The following is a 22747-nucleotide window of genomic DNA, read 5'->3' as shown; positions in this document are numbered from 1 at the left end:
GTGACGCGCGCACCACACAATGATGTTAGAAAATATGTGTATATGCGGCTAGTTAACGTATCCATTATAGGAACCAACTTTAAGAAAAAATTCTCACATTAACCAAGTCGATTAGAAAATATTTGTAACACTTGTTTATATGGAATGACTAGTCCCACTACTGTGGTTATGGCATCACCTGACTGATTGGTTCATCACTCGGCTGATGCGCGGCAAGGATATAGGCCATGAGCTCGCGCATAATAGAAGGACAACTCATTGTCAGATGTTCGAAATCCTCCGTGTCCATGACGGCACTTAGATTTGCCGAAGTCGCGAGAAAATCGAAGCAACTCTTCTTTAGCCCCTTACAGCGGTGCTGCTCACCCAGTGCCAGGATGGTCGGCACCGTACTGATGTCGATGAACTCACACAACTTCTCCTCGCAGATTAGCTTGAGCCGCTCCATGTTATACCTGTCCGCCGCGACGAGAAGATGCTGACACGTCACGCTTTCATCTTCCTTAATCATCCTTGGCAAGGAATCGGTGTACGTGAAATAGAGCAACGCCTTGAACGCCTCAGCCTCTATGCCTCCTACGTGCACCACACCGCTGGTGACAACATTGCCCTCCTTCATTGGTCCGAGGAGCTCGGCTGCGAAGACCGGTGAGTGGGCCGCGAGCAAGCATCGGTGTGCAGGGATGGTCTCACCATCGAGCTCGAACACTACGTCAGCGCCATTCTCGGACTGAGGAGGTCGCCCATGTGCTGAATAATACAGCTCGGGGGCACCGAGACAAAAGGTGTGGTGTCCTTGACATGGGGTTCTTTGACGACGGCGATATTGCATCGGATAGTGAATGAGTCGTTTCTCGGATGCTCGGATCTTTCTAGGTTCACTCTTTTGATGAACGCCCCACAGGTTGACTTGCTTCCACTGGTAGAAAAAGGGCCTGTTGTTCCGGTTCGTAAGGGCCTTTTGTCCCGGTTCCTGAACCGGAACTAAAGGGTCGGTACTAATGCTCTGTCCCTTTAGTCCCGGTTCAATTTCGAACCGGGACTGATGCGCCTCCACGTGGCCTGTGCGCGGAGCTCAGGCAGGAGACCCTTTGGTCCCGGTTGGTGGCACTAACCGGGACCAATAGGCATCCACGCGTCAGCATTTCTGTGGCTGGGTTTTTTTTTGAAGGAGGGGTTGGGGGTTTTGGGGGGTTAATTTAGGTGTTTCATATATTGTGTTAGCTAGTTATAATTAATAGAGAGAAGTGTCCTCTCTTATGTCCGTGCTTGATCGACGCTACGTACTATACATACGTATAGAGAGGACTAGACACGCTAGCTAGCTAGTAAGCAAACGAAGAAAACAGAAGATCGTCATGAACATATATGCATATAGAGAGAAGTGATATCGACCACCTCTCCTTCTTCGAGAGATTGGTCGAACAACAAGTTCTCGTATATCTATCCGACACTACCGGCTACATATATACAATAATTATCTCTTACAAATATAATCATACGGACTCATGGTCCACATAGTATTCTCCGTCTTCAGCGATCACGTGGTCAAGAAAGAATGCCGCCAATTCCTCTTGAATTGCTCGCATGCGAGCTGGTGCTAGGAGTTCATCCCGCTTCCGAAACATCTAGTTTGAAGAAGGGGGTCAACACAAATGATGGTAATAAAATAAAATTGTGAATGTTGTTATTTACGTACTTCATATTGTTCGTCAGTGTAGCCCCGCTCACAGGTCGTGTGGCGGATGGACTCGCAAACGTAGTATCCACAGAAATCATTCCCTTGTTCCTGCCACAACCACTTTACAAGAAATAGAGGTCAATCAAATTGATAAGCAAGAATGCCAAATGGTATTGATGAAACTAGCGCTTGAATCACTAGTAGATGCGCGGAACATGCTACTATAGTACTTACTTTCGGGTGTCTAAATTGCAGCTCCTTCGGCAGTCCCGGAGCTTTTCTGGTGAATTTTCTCCAAACCCTGCCGGACAAAGAAAACAATTACTTGATATATCAGGAAATGAACAAAGTTACTGATATGGTGGATAATGATCGATTTAACTTACTTCTCGAGCATTTGAGTCATGTCTGCATAGTCCTGGGGATCTTTTCGTTTTGAGTCTAAGACGGTTACTAGTCCCTGCTCAAGCTTAATCTCTAGGAGAATATAATGGTAACTGCACACGCATGCATAACTCATCAATTACATTAGTATAACCTTGACTAATATATAAGGGAAACCGAATACGCACAAGACAGTAACGCTCACATGAAGTTGTAAGGAAAGAATATTATATATTTGTTTTCATTTATTACCAACGATCGTAGCAAGTTGGCCTCGGTATCTGCGGCATAAAATTTAACCTGAGTTGCATCTATGAGATATGTGTTAATGAACCCAATATCACCGACTTGTCTTTTCTTCAATTCAGCGATCTTCAATCTGCATAATATATTGAGGATGATTATAAATACATGCAATGAAAGAGCTGAGCTATATAGAGAGACTTAATGACAGAAGTAGTACTACTTACAGACAGTAGTAGGCGACTGTTATTTTATCGAGGGCCAATTGATTGAAAAACTGAAAGAACTCCTCGAATGGAACAGGCAACAGTTCAATTCCAACGAGGTCATGCTCCTTTTTAAGTTTCACATACAAAGTACTCCTCCCCCCAGAGTCTCTGCAGATTTTTTAAGTACCAATCATGCAATTTTCGCATCATCGTTGATAGAGATTTTTCATCTTTGACGAGAGGCTTCCCGTACTCGTATCTTTGTATCTGCACCTCCATGAAATCATAATGTACATCACCGGGCAGGTAATCGCTAAGATTGCTATAACCGGGCACCATCCTCGGATCATTAGCGACGTTGTCGCTAGGCACCTTGAGCGGGGGGCATGATTGCTTCACTTGTTCGCCGAGCTGGGCAATTTGTTTCCCAGCTCGTCGTTCTTTCAACCTTTGATCACTGACAGTACTTCCCGAACGCTCCGCTTCGGCAAATTCCTTTCCAATAATGCGCTCATAGTTTCCTTTCGGCGGAGACTTGGGTGGTTTTGTCAGGGCAGCCAGAGTGTGCTTCGCTTTCACCGGATCTACCTTCTCCTTCGGAGGTGGATGTTTCTTTGCTTTCACCCCTTCAAAGTAGTTCCTCACTTCTTCTCGTGCGAGCTCGGCGTTCTCCTCCGGGGTCCTCTCGTATGGTAACTTCTCTGGAGTCTTCATAGAAGGACCAAATCTGTATTTCCTCCCGCCTCTGGTTGTACTGCTAGACGCCGGCAGAGCAGACGGAGCGGTTGTCTTCTTTACTTGCTTACGAGGCGGAGGAGAAGGACTATGACGCGCTGGAGCAGCCGGAGCGGCGGCAGGTCTCTTCCGCCCTTGGTGAAGAGGCGGAGAAGGAGGAGGCTGGCTGCTCGGGTGCATCGGCACAGGAGGAGAAGGAGGCGGAGTGCCGCCACGCGCTGGAGAAGGAGCCGGTCAAGTGCCCTGATCGTCACTCGCCGGAGGAGGAGGCGGTGGAGGAGGCGGAGTGCCCTGACTCACCGGAGAAGGAGGCGGTGGAGGAGGCGGAGTGCCCTGACTTGCCGGAGGAGGAGGAGGAGGCGGAGGCGTCCAGTTCGGAAGGTTGATGAGCTCCTTCCGCCATAGGCATGGAGTCTTCAAAGCAGACCCCAACCTAGTCTCCCCTTCACCGGTAGGGTGGTCAAGCTGGAGGTCCTCAAATCTCTCCGTTATTTCATCCACCATCACCCTAGCATATCCTTCTGGAATCGGCCGGCAGTGAAAAGTTGCGCCGGGTTCAGTAGGATAAACAGAGGCAACAGCCGCCTTGACCTTCAAATTCATCCATTGCGTCATAAGGTGGCAATTTTGAGACTCCGTGATAGCATCCACGGGATAGCTGGCAGGAGCCGTCAAGGCATGCTCCGGCTGAAGCAGCTCGGTGGAAGCCACGCTGCTTCTCCGCTGAGATGGCGGGGTAGCTTCGGGGGAAGCTTCGGCAGTACGTTTGCTGCGATTTGCTTCTCGTTCCTCTATCGCTTGTACCCTTGCTTGCAGCGCCTGCATTTGGGTCTGCTGCACTTTTTTCCTCCTCTCATGGGATTTGTAACCGCCTGCGTCCGGAAACCCAACCTTCCACGGAATGGAGCCTGGCGTGCCTCGTGTCCGTCCAGGGTGCTCAGGATTCCCGAGGGCCATTGTGAGCTCGTCGTTCTCTCTGTCTGGAAAGAACGTCCCTTGCTGCGCTGCTTCGATATACTGCTGAAGCTTCCTGACTGGTATGTCCATTTGATCGTTCGTCCAAATGCACTTCCCTGTTACAGGGTCCAAGGTTCCGCCAGCCCCGAAGAACCAAGTCCGGCAACGGTCTGGCCAGTTAATTGTCTCTGGTTCGATCCCTTTATCAACCAGATCATTCTCAGTCTTGGCCCACTTAGGCCGGGCTACGAGGTAGCCACCTGACCCCGTGCGATGGTGATGCTTCTTCTTCGCAGCATTTTGCTTGTTTGTCGCCGACATCTTCTTACTCTTTTCCGATGTCTTGTGGGCCACAAATGCGGGCCAGTGATCTCTGATCTTCTCATATCTGCCCTTGAATTCTGGTGTCTCATTATTTTCGACAAACTTATTCAGCTCTTTCTTCCACCTCCTGAATAGTTCTGCCATCCTCTTAAGAGCAAAAGACTTGATTAATTGCTCTTTAACTGGCTTCTCTGGATCATCCTCTGGCGGTAGGGTGAAATTTGACTTCAGCTCAGTCCAAAGATCATTTTTCTGCATATCATTGACATAAGACACCTCAGGGTCTTCTGTAGCCGGCTTTAACCATTGCTGGATGCTGATCGGGATCTTGTCCCTAACCAAAACCCCGCACTGAGCAACAAATGCGCTCTTTGTCCGGAGGGGTTCAATCGGTTGGCCGTCGGGCGCGATTGCTATGATCTCAAACTTTTCATCCGAGCTTAACTTTTTCTTCGGGCCTCGTCTCTTTACCGAAGTTGTGCTCGATCCGGAGGGCTAGATAAAAGAACAAAGACTTAATTAATATGTGTACATACCAAAACAATGAATGCATCAATTAGCTAGTCAGCAGAAGCTTAACTAATATATATACCTGGCCGGACTCGGTTCGGTCACCAGAGACGTCATCACGGTCTCCTTCTTGCACCGGCATTGGGTCACCGGAGCCGTCCTCACGGTCTCCTTCTTGCACCGACATTAGGTCACCGGAGCCATCATAATCATAGCCAGCTGCTTCCAGACCATCGGTGTCGTTGAGAAACAACGAGCAGACGGCATCACTTCCTGGTGTGATTATGTCCCCCAACAACTCTTCTTGTACTTCGTCTCGGGCGGTGTCCATAGTTTCTACAAATATTGACAACATGGCAATTATTATTCAAACATGACAGATGGATATATTAGTGGCAAACGTAGAACTAATATTAATTAGTGGCCTCGACGCTGCTTCTCTAGGGTTTGGGGTGGCCTCGACGCTGCTTCTCTAGGGTTTGGAGTTCTACTCCTCTATTCTTTCTTCTCCTCCTTTTTTCTTCTTCTTTCTCTTTTTTTATCGGGAATGAGGGTCGTCGAGGGTCGCCGAACGGTAGAGGAAACCCTAAATAGCAAGTATCGTGGGTGTGAGATACATGTGGCCGTCGGTGTCGGACACTACATCCACGTCCCACAAGTGATGTGGGCATCGAAGCCCGCGCCACTTGTGGGACGTGGATGTAGTGTCCGACACCTACGGCCACATGTATCTCACACCGACGATACTTTCTATTTAGGGTTTCTCCTCTACCGCTCGGCGACTATTCTCCTCTTTTTTTTCTTCTTCTTCTCTTCTTCTCTTTTTTTTCTTCTTCTTCCTCTTTATTTTATCGGAAACGAGGGTCGTCGAGGGTCAGAGTCGCCGAGCGGTAGAGGAGAAACCCTAAATAGAAAGTATCGTCGGTGTGAGATACATGTGGCCGTCGGTGTCGGACACTACATCCACGTCCCACAAGTGGCGCGGGCTTCGACGCCCACGTCACTTGTGGGACGTGGATGTAGTGTCCGACACTAACGGCCACATGTATCTCACACTGACGATACTTTCTATTCAGGGTTTCCTCTACCGTTCGGCGACCCTCGACGACCCTCGTTCCCGATAAAATAAATAGGAAGAAGAAGAAAAAAAGAGGAGAAGAAAGAATAGAGGAGAAGAACTCCTCTATTCTTTCTTCTCCTCTTTTTTTTCTTCTTCCTCTTCTTTTTTTATCCTCTTCTTCCTCTCAAGTTCGACGACCCTCGACCCCTCGGCGACCCTAGACCCCCTCTCGACCCCCTCATGTCGAAGTTATCGGGTAGGGGGTATATCGACAACGACGTACCCGATACATACATACATACATACATACATACATATCACATGCATCCATACATATATGAACAAAATTAATATCTACTAATTAACAACCTAAATAAAAAAACTAATACATATAGGAAGAAGAAGAAAAAAGAAGAGAAGAAAGAATAGAGGAGAAGACTTCCTCTTCTTCCTCTCCTCTTCTTCTCCCTCTTCTCTCCCTCTTCCTCCCCTTCTTCCCTCGACCCCCTAAACTAGTTCTCAACCATCGACCCCCTAAACTAGTTCTCAACCCTCGACCCCCTAAACTAGTTCTCGACCCCCCCCTCATGTCGAAGTTATCGGGGAGGGTTATATCGACCCCCCCTCCTGTCGAAGTTAACAGGGAGGGGGTATATCGACAATGACATGCATACATGGAAAAAAATGCTATCCATCTATACATACATAGCCACATACATATATACATGGAAATAATGCTATGAAAAAAATATGAACAAAAAAATGCTATGAACAAAAAAAATAATACACATAAACAAAAAATACATATATGAACAAAAAATGCTCTGAACAAAAAAAATAATACACATATATGAACATCTATACATACATATAGCCACATACGTATATACATTATATATACGAACAAAAAAATGAAAAAAAATGATAAACAGGTGGCGGCGGCTCATAGCAACAAAGTTGACCGGCGAGGGCGACGGCGGGGGCGGCAAGGGCGTCGGGGAGGGCGGCGGCGAGGGCGACGGATGGCTCGGAGAGGAGGGCAGCGAGGGCGGCACGGGCTCGGGGACGACGGCAAGATCGGGGGCGGCGCGGGCTTGGGGACGATGGCGAGCTCGACGGGCGGCATGAGCTCGGGGAGGAGGGCTCGGGGACGACGGCGAGCTCCGGGGCGACGCGGGCTCGAGGGTGGCGCGGGCTTGGGGGCGGCGCGGGCTCGAGGAGCGGGCGGCGGCGGCGACGAGGAGCGGGCGGTGACGGTGACGGCGACCTCGGGGCGGCGACGACGAGCACGGACAGCCTGGCGGCGTCGTCGGGGCGGGATCGAAGAAACTGAACCAAAATTTTCACAAGTGTGGCTTATATAGACGGAGCATTGGTCACGGTTCGTGGCACAAACCGTGACCAATGCCCCCCTTTAGTCCCGGTTGGTGCCACCAACCGAGACCAAAGGCCTCTTTTCAGCAGCCCAAAGGGCGGGAAGCGGCGGCCTTTGGTCTCGATTGGTGGCACCAACCGGGACTAAAGGGGGGCATTGGTCATGGTTTGTGCCACGAACCGTGACCAATGCCCCCTTTAGTCCCGGTTGGTGCCACCAACCGGGACCAAAGGCCTTGTGCGGCTGCTGCGTCGAAAGTTTAGTCCCACCTCGCTAGTTGAGAGGGGTGGGCAGTGGTTTATAAGCATCACTGCCGCACCCCTCTCGAGCTCCTCTCCATTGCAGGCTTACGGGCCTAATTGTCACTGCTATGCCTGTGGGCCTACTGGGCCTCCTGCGGGCCTGAATCCTGGCCCTTGGATGGGTTTCTAGTCGTATTCAGGCCGTGGGGGCCCAGTAGGTGGCATTTTTTTGTTTTTTGTTGCTTTATTTATTTTCTCTTGTTTTTTTCTTTATTTTTTAATTCTTTATGCTTTTAATTTTAGAAAAATTATAAACTTTTTGTTAATGCCATTAGTTTTCAAATATGAAAACACTTTTTTTGTTTTCTTTGTTGCTTTATTTATTTTATTTTGTTTCTACTTACAACAAAATACTTATTGTTGCTGTTTTTTCTAGTTTTTTTTGTTTTGTTTTCTGCATTATTTATTTTCTTTTGTTTTTTTGCTTATTTTTTTATTCCTTTTGCTTTTAGTTTTAGAAAAATTATAAACTTTCCGTTAGTGCCATTAGTTTTCAAATTTGAAAACACTTTTTTAGTTTTTTTGTTTTCTTTGTTGCTTTATTTATTTTATTTCGTGATTAACTTTACTATAAAAATAGTTTTTTCCTGTTTTTTTGATTTGTTTTTTGCATTATTTATTTTCTTTTGTTTTTTGCTTTAATTTTTAATTCTGTTTGATTTTAGGTTAGCAAAGTTATAAACTTTCTGTTAGTGCCATTAGTTTTAGAAAAATTATAAACTTTCTGTTAGTGCCATTAGTTTTCAAATTTGAATAGTTAAAATTTGAATTCTTTGAAAATTGTTTGAATCACAAGTTTGTGATTAACTTACTAAAAAATGAGAATAGATGCGCTTATAGAGAAAATTCAACCTAAATTCCTAGTAAATTTCTATGAATTTAGGTTAAACTTTTCTCTATTAGGGCATCTATTTTCACTTTGAGAGGAGCTCAACAAGAGAGAGAGGGAAGGACTTATAAACCGGTGTGAGCCCCCTTCGATTGGCGAGGTGGGACTAAACTCTGCCCGCAACGAGGACCAACCCGTTAGTCCCGGTTTGTGGCACAAACCGGGACTAATGGTCATGGGCCAGGGGCGAGGAGCAAAATTATAAACTTTCTGTTAGTGCCATTAGTTTTAGAAAGTTGAAAGTTGAAAGTTGGCATGGGCCAGGGACTAATGGTCATGGTATTACGAGGGCCGAACCATAAGACATGAAAGCATTTCAAATGAACTCTGAAAAAGTTGAAAGTTGGCATGGTATCATAATTTCACCCACATAGCATGTGCATGTACAAAACGGACAATGGTAGCATGTTCATGTGTTACAAAGTTGGCATGGTATCATCATAATAGTTGCGGGGGACAGTCTTCACTCTTTCTTCGCTTGTGTCATTTGCTTATTGCGCCGTAACCATGGATAATCTTGATTGTTTATCAGGATGCTTGGGTCAGCCTTGACATTGAAGGGAGGAATTTCATGAAACTTTTCATAATCTTCAGACATGTCTGTCTTGCCGTCCACTCCCAGGATGTCCCTTTTTCCTGAAAGAACTATGTGGCGCTTTGGCTCATCGTATGATGTATTCGCTTCCTTATCTTTCTTTTTCTCGGTTTGGTAGACATGTCCTTCACATAGATAACCTGTGCTACATCATTGGCTAGGACGAACGGTTCGTCAGTGTACCCAAGATTTTTCAGATCCACTGTTGTCATTCCGTACTGTGGGTCTACCTGTACCCCGCCGCCTGACAGATTGACCCATTTGCACTTAAACAAAGGGACCTTAAAATCAGGTCCGTAGTCAAGTTCCCATATGTCCACTATGTAACCATAATATGTGTCCTTTCCGCTCTCGGTTGCTGCATCAAAGCGGACACCGCTGTTTTGGTTGGTGCTCTTTTGATCTTGGGCGATCGTGTAAAATGTATTCCCATTTATCTCGTATCCTTTGTAAGTCAATACAGTCAAAGATGGTCCCCTGGACAACAAGTACAACTCATCACAAACAGTGTTGTCACCTCTGAGACGTGTTTCCAACCAACTGCTGAAAGTCCTGATGTGTTCACATGTAATCCAGTCGTCGCACTGCTCCGGGTGTTTGGAGCGCAGACTGTTCTTGTGTTCATCGACATACGGGGTCACCAAGGTAGAGTTCTGTAGAACTGTGTAGTGTGCTTGAGACCAAGAATATCCGTCCCTGCATATTATTGAGTCACTTCCAAGAGTGCCTTTTCCAGTCAGTCTCCCCTCATACCGCGATTTAGGGAGACCTATCTTCTTAAGGCCAGGAATGAAGTCAACACAAAACCCGATAACATCCTCTGTTTGATGGCCCATGGAGATGCTTCCTTCTGGCCTAGCGCGGTTACAGACATATTTCTTTAGTACTCCCATGAACCTCTCAAAGGGGAACATATTGTGTAGAAATACGGGCCCTAGGATGACAATCTCGTTGACTAGATGAACTAGGACGTGCGTCATGATATTGAAGAAGGATGGTGGGAACACCAGCTCGAAACTGACAAGACATTGCGCCACATCAATCCTTAGCCTTGGTACGATTTCTAGATCGATCACCTTCTAAGAGATTGCATTGAGGAATGCAAATAGCTTCACAATGGCTAATCAGACGTTTTCTGGTAGAAGCCCCCTCAATGCAACCGGAAGTAGTCGCGTCATAATCACATGGTAGTCATGAGACTTTAGGTTCTGAAACTTTTTCTCTGGCATATTTATTATTCCCTTTATATTCAACGAGAAGTCAGTCGTGACCTTCATACTGAGCAGGCATTCAAAGAAGATTTCTTTCTCTTCTTTCGTACGAGCGTAGCTGGCAGGACCTTTATACTGCTTCGGAGGCATGCCGTCTTTTTCGTGCAAACGTTGTAGGTCCTCCCGTGCCTCAGGTGTATCTTTTGTCTTCCCATACACGCCCAAGAAGCCTAGCAGGTTCACGCAAAGGTTCTTCGTCACGTGCATCACGTCGATTGAAGAGCGGACCTCTAGGTCTTTCCAGTATGGTAGGTCCCAAAATATAGATTTCTTCTTCCACATGGGTGCGTGTCCCTCAGCGTCATTCAGAACAGCTAGTCCACCGGGACCCTTTCCAAAGATTACGTAGTGTAAATCATTGACCATAGCAAGTACGTGATCACCGGTACGCATGGCGGGCTTCTCCCGGTGATCTGCCTCGCCTTTGAAATGCTTGCCTTTCTTTCGACATTGATGGTTGGTCGGAAGAAATCAACGATGGCCCGGGTACACATTCTTCCTGCATTTGTCCAGGTATATACTTTCAGTGTCATCTAAACAGTGCATGCATGCGTGGTATCCTTTGTTTGTCTGTCCTGAAAGGTTACTGAGAGCGGGCCAATCGTTGATGGTCACGAATAGCAACGCCTTAAGGTTAAATTCCTCCTGTCTGTGCTCATCCCACGTACGTACACCGTTTCCATTCCACAGCTGTAAAAGTTCTTCAACTAATGGTCTTAGGTACACATCAATTTTGTTGCCGGGTTGCTTAGGGCCTTGGATGAGAACTGGCATCATAATGAACTTCCGCTTCATGCACATCCAAGGAGGAAGGTTATACATACATAGAGTCACGGGCCAGGTGTTGGAAATATGCCCTCCTTGTTCATGATAATCGTTTATTATCCATGCTAGAATTTTATTGATAGGAAACTCAGATACATGTGTGGATACATAGCCAACACCATGTCCCTAGTAAGCCTCTACTTGACTAGCTCGTTGATCAATAGATGGTTACGGTTTCCTGACCATGGACATTGGATGTCATTGATAACAGGATCACATCATTAGGAGAATGATGTGATGGACAAAGACCCAATCCTAAGCCTAGCACAAGATCATGTAGTTCGTATGCTAAAGCTTTTCTAATGTCAAGTATCATTTCCTTAGACCATGAGATTGTGCAACTCCCGGATACTGTAGGAGTGCTTTGGGTGTGCCAAACATCACAACGTAACTGGGTGGCTATAAAGGTACACTACAGGTATCTCTGAAAGTGTCTGTTGGGTTGGCACGAATCGAGACTGGGATTTGTCACTCCATGTAAACGGAGAGGTATCTCTGGGACCACTCGGTAGGACATCATCATAATGTGCACAATGTGATCAAGGAGTTGATCACGGGATGATGTGTTACGGAACGAGTAAAGAGACTTGCCGGTAATGAGATTGAACAAAGGTATCGGGATACCGACGATCGAATCTCGGGCAAGTATCGTACCACTAGACAAAGGGAATTGTATACGGGATTGATTAAGTCCTTGACATCGTGGTTCATCCGATGAGATCATCGTGGAACATGTGGGAGCCAACATGGGTATCCAGATCCCGCTGTTGGTTATTGACCCGAGAGTCATCTCGGTCATGTCTGCATGTCTCCCGAACCCGTAGGGTCTACACACTTAAGGTTCGGTGATGCTAGGGTTATAGAGATATTAGTATGCGGTAACCCGAAAGTTGTTTGGAGTCCCGGATGAGATCCCGGACGTCACGAGGAGTTCCGGAATGGTCCGGAGGTAAAGATTTATATATGGGAAGTCTTGTTTTGGTCGCCGGAAAAGTTTCGCGCATTATCGGTATTGTACCGGGAGTGCCGAAAGGGGTCCGGGGGTCCACCAAGGGGGTCCACCTGCCCCGGGGGGCCACATGGGCTGTAGGGGTGTGCGCCTTGGCCTATATGGGCCAAGGGCACCAGCCCCAAGAGGCCCATGCGCCAAGAGATAAGGGAAAAGAAGAGTCCTAAAAGGGGAAGGCACTTCCTAGGTGCCTTGGGGAGGAGGGACTCCTCCCTGGCCGCACCCTTCCTTGGAGGAAGGGCCAAGGCTGCGCCCCCCTCTCCCTTGGCCCTATATATAGTGGGGGAAAGGGAGGGCAGCCGCACCTAAGCCCTGGCGCGTCCCTCTCCCTCCCATGACACATCTCCCTCCTCCCGCAGCGCTTGGCGAAGCCCTGTTGGAATCCCGCTACTTCCACCACCACGCCGTCGTGCTGCTGGATCTCCATCAACCTCTCCTCCCCCCTTGCTGGATCAAGAAGGAGGAGAAGTCGCTGCTCCGTACGTGTGTTGAACGCGGAGGTGCCGTCCGTTCGGCGCTAGGATCATCGGTGATTTGGATCACGACGAGTACGACTCCATCAACCCCGTTCTCTTGAACGCTTCCGCGCGTGATCTACAAGGGTATGTAGATCCACTCCTCCCTCGTTGCTAGATGACTCCATAGATAGATCTTGGTGACACGTAGGAAAATTTTGAATTTATGCTACGTTCCCCAACAGTGGCATCATGAGCTAGGTCTATGCGTAGTTTCTATGCACGAGTAGAACACAAAGTAGTTGTGGGCGTTGATTTTGTTCAATATGCTTACCGTTACTAGTCCAATCTTGATTCGGTGGCATTGTGGGATGAAGCGGCCCGGACCGACCTTACACGTACTCTTACGTGAGACTGGTTCCACCGACTGACATGCACTAGTTGCATAAGGTGGCTAGCGGGTGTCTGTCTCTCCCACTTTAGTCGGATCGGATTCGATGAAAAGGGTCCTTATGAAGGGTAAATAGCAATTGGCATATCACGTTGTGGTTTTTGCGTAGGTAAGAAACGTTCTTGCTAGAAACACATAGCAGCCACGTAAAACATGCAAACAACAATTAGAGGACGTCTAACTTGTTTTTGCAGGGTATGCTATGTGATGTGATATGGCCAATAGGATGTGATGAATGATATATGTGATGTATGAGATTGATCATGTTCTTGTAATAGGAATCACGACTTGCATGTCGATGAGTATGACAACCGGCAGGAGCCATAGGAGTTGTCTTTATTTATTTATGACCTGCGTGTCATTGAAAACGCCATGTAATTACTTTACTTTATTGCTAACCGTTAGCTGTAGTAGTAGAAGTAATAGTTGGCGAGACAACTTCATGAAGACATGATGATGGAGATCATGATGATGGAGATCATGGTGTCATGCCGGTGACGATGATGATCATGGAGCCCCGAAGATGGAGATCAAAAGGAGCAAAGTGATGATGGCCATATCATGTCACTATTTGATTGCATGTGATGTTTATCATGTTTATACATCTTATTTGCTTAGAACGACGGTAGTAAATAAGATGATCCCTCATTAAAATTTCAAGAAAGTGTCCCCCCTAACTATGCACCATTGCGAAAGTTCGTCGTTTCGAAGCACCACGTGATGATCGGGTGTGATAGATTCTTACGTTCGAATACAACGGGTGTTGACGAGCCTAGCATGTACAGACATGGCCTCGGAACACATGCAAAACACTTAGGTTGACTTGATGAGCCTAGCATGTACAGACATGGCCTCGGAACACAAGAGGCCGAAAGGTCGAGTATGAGTCGTATGGTAGATACGATCAACATGAAGATGTTCACCGATGTTGACTAGTCCGTCTCACGTGATGATCGGACACGGCCTAGTTGACTCGGATCATGTAATCACTTAGATGACTAGAGGGATGTCTATCTGAGTGGGAGTTCATGAACTTAATTATCCTGAACATAGTCAAAAGGATTTTGCAGATTATGTCGTAGCTCGCGCTTTAGTTCTACTATTTAGATATGTTCCTAGAGAAAATTTAGTTGAAAGTTGGTAGTAGCAATTATGCGGACTAGGTGCATAAACTGAGGATTGTCCTCATTGCTTCATAGAAGGCTTATGTCCTTAATGCACCGCTCAGTGTGCTGAACCTCGAACGTCATCTGTGGATGTTGCGAACATCTGACATACACATTTTGATAACTACGTGATAGTTCAGTTAAACAGTTTAGAATTGAGGCACCGAAGACGGTTTTGAAACATCGCAAAACATATGAGATGTTTCGAGGGCTGAAATTGGGATTTCAGGCTCGTGCCCACGTCAAGAGGTATAAGACCTCCGACGATTTTCTTAGCCCACAAACTAAGGGAGAAAATCTCAATTGTTGAGCTTGTGCTCAGATTGTGTGAGTACAACAATTGCTTGAATCGAGTGGGAGTTGATCTTCCAGATGAAATAGTGATGGTTCTCCGAAGTCATTACCACCAAGCTGCTTGAGCTTCGTGATGAACTATAATATATCAGGGACATATATGATGATCCTTGAGATATTCGCGATGTTTGACACCACAAAAGTAGAGATCAAGAAGGAGCATCAATTGTTGATGGTTGGTGAAACCACTAGTTTCAAGAAGGGCAAGGGCAAAAAGGGATGCTTCATGAAACGGAAAATCAGCTGCTGCTCTAGTGAAGAAACCCAAGGTTGAACCCAAACCCGAGACTAAGTGCTTCTGTAATAAAGGGAACAGCCACTAGAGCAGAATTACCCTAGATACTTGGTAGATAAGAAGGCTGGCAAGGTCGATAGAAGTATATTGGATGTATTATGTTAATGTGTACTTTACTAGTACTCCTAGTAGCACCAGGGTATTAGATACCGGTTCGGTTGCTAAGTGTTAGTAACTCGAAATAAAAGCTACGGAATAAATGGAGACTAGCTAAAGGTGAGATGACGATATGTGTTGGAAGTATTTCCACGGTTGATCAAATATCGTACGCTCCCTCTACCATCGAGATTGGTGTTTGCGTTGAGCATAGACATGATTGGATTATGTCTATCGCAATACGATTATTCATTTAAAGAGAATAATGGTTACTCTGTTTATTTGAATAATACCTTCAATGGTCTTACACCTGAAATGAATGGTTTATTGAATCTCGATCGTAGTGATACACATGTTCATGCCAAAAGATAGTAATGATAGTACCACCTACTTGTGGCACTGCCACATAAGTCATATCGGTATAAAACGCATGAAGAAGCTCCATGTTGATGGATCTTTGGGCTCACTTGTTTTGAAAGGTTTGAGACATGCGAACCATGTCTATTGGTGTATATGCATGAAGAAACTCCATGCAAATGGACCGTTTGGACTCACTTGATTTTGAATCACTTGAGACATGCAAATCATACCACATGGGCAAGATGACTGAAAGCCTCGTTTTCAGTAAAATGGAACTAGAAAGCAACTTGTTGGAAGTAATACATTTTGATGTGTGCAATCCAATGAGTGCTGAGGCATGTAGTGGATATCGTTATGTTCTTACTTCACAGATGATTTGAGTAGATGTTGAGTATATTTACTTGATGAATCACGAGTCTGAATTATTGAAAGGTTCAAGTAATTTCAGGGTGAAGTTGAAAGATCGTCGTGACAAGAGGATAAAATATCTATGATATGATCATAGAGATGAATATCTGAATTACGAGTTTGGCACAGAATTAAGACATTGTGGAAATTGTTTCACAACTAATACAGCCTGGAACACCATAGTGTGATGGTGTGTCCGAACATCATAACTGCACCCTATTGGATATGATGCATACCATGATGTCTCTTATCAAATTACCATGATAGTTTATGGGTTAGGCATTAAAGACAACCACATTCACTTTAAATAGGGCACCACATAATTCCGTTGAGATGACACCATATGAACTATGGTTTAGAGAAACCTAAGCTGTCATTTCTTAGAAGTTTGGGGCTGCGACGCTTATGTGAAAAGTTTCAGGCTGATAAGCTCGAACCCAAAGCGGATAAATGCATCTTCATAGGACATCCAAAACAGTTGGGTATACCTCCTATCTCAGATCTGAAAGCAATAAGGGATTGTTTCTAGAATCGGGTCCTTTCTCGAGGAAAAGTTTCTCTCGAAAGAATTGAGTGGGAGGATGGTGGAGACTTGATGAGGTTACTGAACCGTCACTTCAACTAGTGTATGGCAGGGCACAAGGAGTTGTTCCTGTGGCACCTACACCAATTGAAGTGGAAGCTTATGATAGTGATCATGAAACTTCGGATCAAGTCACTCCCAAACCTCGTAGGATGACAAGGATGCGTACTACTTCAGAGTGGTACGTAATCCTGTCTTGGAAGTCATGTTGATAGACAACAATGAACCTACGAGCTATGGAGAAGCGATGGTGGGCCTGGATTCCAAAATGGCTCGAGGCCATATAATCCAAGAGAGGATCCAGATATGAAAACAAAGTGTAGACTTTGGGAGAACTACTTGATGGTCGTAAGGCTGTTAGGTACATATGGATTTTAAAAGGAAGACGGACAATGATGGTAGGTATCACCATTAAGAAAGCTCGACTTGTCGTTAAGATGTTTTCTGACAAGTTCAAGGAGTTGACTGCGATGAGACTTTCTCACTCGTAGCGATGCTAAGAGTCTGTTGGAATTATATTAGCAATTACTGCATTATTTGTGAAATCTTGCAGATAGGATGCCAAAAAACCATTGTTTCCTCGACGATTTTTGAGGAAAGGTTGTATGTGATACAACCGAAAGGTTTTGTTAATCCTGAAAGATGCTAATAAGTATGCAAAGCTCCAGCAATCCTTCTAAGGACTAGAGTAAGCATCTCGGAGTTGGAATGTATGCTTTGATAAGATGATCAAAGTTTTGGGTGTATACAAAGTTTATGAGAAACTTGTATTTCCAAAGAAGTGAGTGGGAGCACTATAGAATTTCTGATAAATATATGTTGTTGACATATTGTTGATCAGAAATGATGTAGAATTTCTGGAAAGCATATAGGGTTATTTGGAAAGTGTTTTTCAATGGAAAGCCTGGATTAAGCTACTTGAACATTGAGCATCAAGATCTATAAGGATAGATCAAAATTCTTAATGGTACTTTCAAATGAGCATATACCTTGACATGATCTTGAAGGTGTTCAAGATGGATCAGTCAAAGAAGGAGTTCTTGCCTGAGTTGTAAGGTATGAAGTTAAGACTTAAAGCTCGACCACAACAGAAGAAAGAGGAAGGACGAAGGTCGTCCCCTATGCTTTTATCATAGGCTCTCTACAGTATGCTATGCTGTGTACCGCACCTGAAGTGTGCCTTGCCATGAGTCAGTCAAGGGGTACAAGAGTGATCCAAGAATGGATCACAGGACAGCGGTCAAAGTTATCCTTAGTAACTAGTGGACTAAGGAATTTTCTCGATTATGGAGGTGGTAAAAGAGTTCGTCGTAAAGGGTTACGCCGATGCAAACTTTGACACTAATCCAGATTATTCTGAGTAGTAAACTGGATTCGTATAGTAGAACAGTTATTTGGAATAGCTCCAAATAGAACATGGTAGCTGCATCTGGGAGACGACATAGAGATTTGTAAAGCACACACGGATCTAAAAGGTTCAGATCCATTGACTATAACATCTCTCACAAGCATAACATGATCAAACCCAGAACTCATCGAGTGTTAATCACATGGTAATGTGAACTAGATTATTGACTCTAGTAGACTCTTTGGGTGTTAGTCACATGGGGATGTGACCTTGAGTGTTAATCACATATCAATGTGAACTGGATTATTGACTCTAGTGCAAGTGGGAGACTGTTGGAAATATGCCCTAGAGGCAATAATAAATTGGTTATTATTATATTTCCTTGTTCATGATAATCGTTTATTATCCATGCTAGAATTGTATTGATAGGAAACTCAGATACATGTGTGGATACATAGACAACACCATGTCCCTAGTAAGCCTCTAGTTGACTAGCTCGTTGATCAATAGATGGTTACGGTTTCCTGACCATGGACATTGGATGTCATTGATAACGGGATCACATCATTAGGAGAATGATGTGATGGACAAAGACCCAATCCTAAGCCTAGCACAAGATCATGTAGTTCGTATGATAAAGCTTTTCTAATGTCAAGTATCATTTCCTTAGACCATGAGATTGTGCAACTACCGGATACCGTAGGAGTGCTTTGGGTGTGCCAAACGTCACAACGTAACTGGGTGGCTATAAAGGTACACTACAGGTATCTCCGAAAGTGTCTGTTGGGTTGGCACGAATCGAGACTGGGATTTGTCACTCCATGTAAACGGAGAGGTATCTCTGGGCCCACTCGGTAGGACATCATCATAATGTGCACAATGTGATCAAGGAGTTGATCACGGGATGATGTGTTACGGAACGAGTAAAGAGACTTGCCGGTAACGAGATTGAACAAAGGTATCGGGATACCGTCGATCGAATCTCGGGAAAGTATCGTACCGCTAGACAAAGGGAATTGTATACGGGATTGATTAAGTCCTTGACATCGTGGTTCATCCGATGAGATCATCGTGAAACATGTGGAGCCAACATGGGTATCCAGATCCCGCTGTTGGTTATTGACCGGAGAGTCATCTCGTTCATGTCTGCATGTCTCCCGAACCCGTAGGGTCTACACACTTAAGGTTCGGTGACGCTAGGGTTATAGAGATATTAGTATGCGGTAACCCGAAAGTTGTTCGGAGTCCCGGATGAGATCCCGGACGTCACGAGAAGTTCCGGAATGGTCCGGAGATAAAGATTTATATATGGGAAGTCTTGTTTTGGTCGCCGGAAAAGTTTCGCGCATTATCGGTATTGTACCGGGAGTGCCAAAAGGGGTCCGGGGGTCCACCAAGGGGGTCCACCTGCCCCGGGGGGCCACATGGGCTGTAGGGGTGTGCGCCTTGGCCTATATGGGCCAAGGGCACCAGCCCTAAGAGGCCCATGCGCCAAGAGATAAGGGAAAGGAAGAGTCCTAAAAGGGGAAGGCACTTCCTAGGTGCCTTGGGGAGGAGGGACTCCTCCCTGGCCGCACCCTTCCTTGGACGAAGGGCCAAGGCTGCGCCCCCTCTCCCTTGGCCCTATATATAGTGGGGGAAAGGGAGGGCAGCCGCACCTAAGCCCTGGCGCCTCCCTCTCCCTCCCATGACACATTTCCCTCCTCCCGCAGCGCTTGGCGAAGCCCTGTTGGAATCCCGCTACTTCCACCACCATGCCGTCGTGCTGCTGGATCTCCATCAACCTCTCCTCCCCCTTGCTGGATCAAGAAGGAGGAGACGTCGCTGCTCCGTACGTGTGTTGAATGCGGAGGTGCCGTCCGTTCGGCGCTAGGATCATCGGTGATTTGGATCACGACGAGTACGACTACATCAACCCCGTACTCTTGAACGCTTCCGCGCGCGATCTACAAGGGTATGTAGATCCACTCCTCCCTCGTTGCTAGATGACTCCATAGATAGATCTTGGTGACACCAGGTGCTGTGATTGCTGCTCTGCTCCCCGAAAGGATTTATGCCATCCACGCTTAAAGCAAACCATACATTCCTTGTGTCCTTTGTAAACTCATCCCAGTACTTTCTATCGATTTTTCTCCACTGCGACCCGTCAGCGGGTGCTCTCAACTTCCCATCTTTCTTTCGGTTCTCACTGTGCCATCGCATCAACTTGGCATGCTCTTCGTTTCTGAACAGACATTTCAACCGTGGTATTATAGGAGCATACCACATCACCTTCGCAGGAACCCTCATCCTGGGGGGCTCGCCGTCAACATCACCAGGGTCATCTCGTCTGATCTTATACCGCAATGCACCGCATACCGGGCATGCGTTCAGATCCTTGTATGCACCGCGGTAGAGGATGCAGTCATTAGGGCATGCATGTATCTTCTCCACCTCCAATCCTAGAGGGCATACGACCTTCTTTGCTGCGTATGTACTGTCGGGCAATTCGTTATCCTTTGGAAGCTTCTTCTTCAATATTTTCAGTAGCTTCTCAAATCCTTTGTCAGCCACAACATTCTCTGCCTTCCACTGCAGCAATTCCAGTACGGTACCGAGCTTTGTGTTGCCATCTTCGCAATTGGGGTATAACCCTTTTTTGTGATCCTCTAACATGCGATCGAACTTCAGCTTCTCCTTTTGACTTTCGCATTGCGTCCTTGCATCGACAATGACCCGGCAGAGATCATCATCATCGGGCACATCGTCTGGTTCCTCTTGATCTTCAGCAGCTTCACCCGTTGCAGCATCATTGGGCACATCGTCTGGTTCCACTTGATCTTCACCAGCTCCCCCCGTATTCAGAGGCACATAGTTGTCATCGTACTCTTCTTCTTCGCCGTCTTCCATCATAACCCCTATTTCTCCATGCCTCGTCCAAACATTATAGTGTGGCATGAAACCCTTGTAAAGCAGGTGGGAGTGAAGGATTTTCCGGTTAGAGTAAGACCTCGTATTCCCACATTCAGTGCATGGACAACACATAAAACCATTCTGCTTGTTTGCCTCAGCCGCATCGAGAAACTCATGCACGCCCTTAATGTACTCGCAGGTGTGTCTGTCACCGTACATCCATTGCCGGTTCATCTGCGTGCATTATATATAATTAAGTGTCTAAATTAATAGAAGTTCATCATCACATTAAAACCAAAGTGCATACATAGTTCTCATCTAACAACATATAGCTCTCCAGAGCATCTAATTAATTAAACCATACATTGAAACTATGTAAAACATTTCAATGCGAAAACAAATGCGATCATAATCGCAACCAAGGTAACAATTGATCCAACGACATAATGATACCAAGCCTCGGTATGAATGGCATATTTTCTAATCTTTCTAATCTTCAAGCGCATTGCATCCATCTTGATCTTGTGATCATCGACGACATCCGCAACATGCAACTCCAATATCATCTTCTCCTCCTCAATTTTTTTTATTTTTTCCTTCAACAAATTGTTTTCTTCTTCAACTAAATTTAACCTCTCGACAATAGGGTCGGTTGGCATTTCCGATTCACATACATCCTACATAAATAAAATCTATGTCACGTTGGTCGGCATAATTTTCATAAACAATAAATGAACCAATAGTTATAAAGATAATATATATACCACATCCGAATCATAGATAGGACGAGGGCCGACGGGGGCGGATATCAAAACCATCGCACTATATAAGATGCAATAATAAAAGTAAGAAATAATACAAGTATCTATGTAAACATACAAGTAAGAATATTTTTCCTTTCAGAAAGAAGATAAGAACAAGAGGCTCACCACGGTGGTGCCGGCGATGAGCTCGGCGCGGGTGATCGACGGCGGTGAAGACGGGGACGGGGCGTGACGGACCGCTAAACCTAGACAAATATTATGGAAAATGGAGCTTGGAGGTCAAGCTTGGAGAGGTGAAAGCTTAAGTAGTGTGGCTCGGGCATTCCATCGAACACCTTGTGTGCATAGGAGGTGAGCTAGAGCACCACCAATCCCTCTCCTCCTCGGCCAGAGAAAAACAGAGCACTGGGGTGCTCTGCTCGCGAGCGAGGGGTATATATAGGCATCTCATTGGTCCCGGTTGGTGACATGAGCCGAGACTAAAGGGGAGCCTTTGGTCCCGGTTCAAGCCACCAACGGGACCAATGGTGGTGGGCTAGGAGCGAGGCCCATTGGTCCCGGTTCATCCCACCAACCGGGACCAAAAAGTCCAGATGAACCGGGACCAATGGCCCACGTGGCCCGGTCGGCCCCCTGGGCTCACGAACCGGGACCAATGCGCACATTGGTCCCGGTTCTGGACTGAACCGGGACTAATGGGCTGACTCGGCCTGGACCAAAGCCCTGTTTTCTACTAGTGTTCTGAGTATAGTAGTAACCCACCTCCTGCTGCGACAACGACGCGACTTGCCCTGCCTCCTCCCCCGCCTTGTCGGCGAGGTAGCACTCCATTTTTGCTTTCACCGGAGTCTCGACATCTTCATCAAGGACTTAAGCGAGGGATATATACTCTGTGTAGGCCGGGGCCATACCGTTTGGAAAGTAGTCGATGCACCAACGGTGGCCGCCGGCTATGAAGTGGTGGGACCTGGTGTACTCTCCCGTGAGATCGCAATCGATGGTGCTGGAGTAGCCATCGATCGTGAGAATGTGGTGGCCACTCTCTATGTGGGCAACCATGACGGCAGCTTACCACTTGCCAGTGGTCAACATTGGCGACCTGCTGCGTGGAATCTTGTCGCCGGACCTCATCCTCTTCTTGCCGACGATGGATGACATTGCCGATGGAAAGCTCATTCTTAGATGTTTGTAATCATCGGTGGCCAT

The 22747-nt window shown here is 46.2% G+C and overlaps 1 pseudogene; it reads right to left on the bottom strand.

Annotated features, from left to right (window-relative positions):
- Positions 1 to 166: 166 nt before the first annotated feature.
- LOC123129779 (BTB/POZ and MATH domain-containing protein 2-like) lies at positions 167 to 22747 on the bottom strand (annotated as a pseudogene).

Source organism: Triticum aestivum, chromosome 6A (genome assembly GCF_018294505.1).
Source record: "Triticum aestivum cultivar Chinese Spring chromosome 6A, IWGSC CS RefSeq v2.1, whole genome shotgun sequence".
Lineage (NCBI taxonomy): Eukaryota > Viridiplantae > Streptophyta > Magnoliopsida > Poales > Poaceae > Triticum > Triticum aestivum.
This window is presented reverse-complemented; position numbering and strand designations above follow the sequence as displayed.